Raw genomic sequence first — 2,731 nt, forward strand, 5'->3', positions numbered from 1 at the left:
ATTAGAGAATGTATACTAAATGACCCGCCATGAGAAAGTATCATGGATCGTTATATGAGTGTCATATACTTTCTCATGTGACTATTAGTATGACTATCAGTCCTTGGACCTGAAGTCACCATGGTTCCCTACATAAGGAGTTGCATACTTTGGCTTCGTCAAACGTCACCCGTAAATGGGTGGACTATAAAGGCGACTACTGGGTATGTAACAAATTATATGGAGGGATGTGAGTATGTAGATGGAATCTATCCCTCTTATATAACGGGAGTGATATCATGATTCTTGATGGAGTGATATGCATGGTCATGCCCAAATAAGTCAATATGAGATATTGAGGTCATTTGATTAGAGTGAGTCTACTTGGAGTTCAAGACATAAATTGATTAGAGGATGGCACGGTCTATGCCTCAATTGATCAATTTAGATGTCAAGGATAGAAAGACATTGTCACATATTGTGAGAGTCACAATTAGTAGTCACAATGGTGATGTTGGATCTCAACATTCTTGTAACTTAGATAGTAATGATGTGTTGCTAGATACCACTCATTTTTTATGTTTCTAAATGGGTTTAGGAGCATTGCCAACGTTACAAGAACCTATAAGGTCACACATAAAGGGCAGTTAGATAGAGATTAGGTTCATATAATGGACTAAGAGGATTAGGTTCATGTGATGAACCAAATTGGATTAAGAGTAATCCAAATTAGACTAATTGAGTTGGGCTCAATTTGATTCATGTGTCGAATAAATCTAATTTAGACTATGATTCATTGAGTCAATTTAAATCAATGAATAGAGATTCATTAAATTAAATTGATTTGAATCAAAGGGTAGATTTGATCAACCATGGGAGATAAGAGGTCAAGTTTCACTTGACTTGAGAGGGAAGATGAAGGGTCAAGTTTGACTTGACTAAATGCCACCTCATTGTGACTTGGCATGGGCTAGCCAATGATGATGTTCCACATCATAAAGGCTACATCATTATGTGCCACCTCATGAGGAAGACCAAGAGTCATGACTCTTGGTATTACATGGAGATATAAGATGCTCTATGAGTGGCCAGCCACATTATGAAGGCAATCAAGGCTTCTTCTTTCTCCTCTCTTCTTCTCTTTCTCTCCTTCTCCTCCATTGCCGAGACCTCTCAAGGGTGCTAGTGTTGGAGTGTATACTGAAAGCCTAAGCTTTGTAAACATTCATTATGAATAAAGAATCATATTTGGTCAAATTGTCTACATTTAGTTATAGTTGTTCAATTAATTTATACTGTAGATAACATAGTATATGGTGCCACATGCAGAAGATGATGTTATCAGTACCTTATAAATTATAAACAGTAGCTCACGACCAAAATGGAAAGGAACAAACCATTAGAAGGTCGTAGTGTAATTAGGTATCAGTTTATCTTGACTGTATAATTATACTAGTACACTTAGAGTGTATTGAGTAGGACCATTTGAGGTCGTTTCTTTTATACAGACTTTATAAAGAAACAAAGACCTCGGTTATTATGGAAGTGTGTGCTCTTAATTCTAATATAATAACAATCACATATATTTGATATTTATTTCTTTAATTTATCAATGGGTGAGATTTAGTTCGATGAATCAATAAGCCCGATAAGTTGGGAAATGGTATCACTTATAGTGTGTGTTGTTGATTATAGAAGGAAACTGTGTCCTAGAGATACTAGGTTGATAATGTCCTCAAGAGGAGCTCATAAGGATTGTCATGTTAAACCCTGCAGGTGGACTTAGTCCGACATGACGATAAGGTTGAGTGGTACTACTCTTGGACTAAGATATTAATTAAATGAGTTGTCAGTAACTCACTTAATTAGTGGACATTCGATATCTTAAACACAGGGAGACTAACACACTCATAATAAGAAGGAGCCCAAAAAATGTAATTTGGGATTGGTAAGGTAGTTCAATAATAGTTCTCTAGTGGAATGAATTATTATTGATAAAATTAAGTTGTGTGTTCGGGGCGAACACGGGATGCTTAATTTTATCGGGAGACCAAAATCAATTCCTCCTCTCGGTCCCTATCGTAGCCTCTTATTTATAGAGTACTATACCTACCTTCTATACCCACCCAAAGGGGGCCAGCCAAGCTAGCTTGGGAACCAAGCTAGGGCCGACCTAGGTATAAATTGGGGTGGCCGGCCCTAGCTTGAACCCAAGCTAGAGGGGCCGACCAAATTAAATTAAAAAAAAAATTTAATTTTAATTTTTATTACATGGAAGATATAATTTATTAAAGAGAATTAAAATTAAATTATCTCTCTTGTAAAAGATCTACAAAAGATTAAAGAAAGAGATTAGATCTCTTTCCTTATTTGTAGATTGGTGAGATATTTTATTTTCTCTTTAAAAACTATTCACATATTGTAAAATTAAAATTATGAAAATTTCTTTTTATCAACCATGAAGAGATTTTGAAGAGAAATTTTAATTTTAAAATTTCCGGAAACAAATTAGAAAGTTTTAATTGTTGATTGAAACTTGTCTAATTTGATTTCATGATGTGGCCGGCCATTAGAATTTAATTGGGGAAATTTTATTTTATTTTTCTCAATTAAATCATGTCAAGGAAATTAAGAAAATTTTATTATAATTAAATTTCCTAATTTGCCTAGGCCAAGGAATATAAAAGAAGGGGTGTGGGTGCATTCATGAGTGACAACCTCTATTATTTCTCTCCCTCTTTTGTTCCTTGGT

Source organism: Zingiber officinale, chromosome 9A (assembly GCF_018446385.1).
Source record: "Zingiber officinale cultivar Zhangliang chromosome 9A, Zo_v1.1, whole genome shotgun sequence".
In the NCBI taxonomy this organism is placed as follows: domain Eukaryota; kingdom Viridiplantae; phylum Streptophyta; class Magnoliopsida; order Zingiberales; family Zingiberaceae; genus Zingiber; species Zingiber officinale.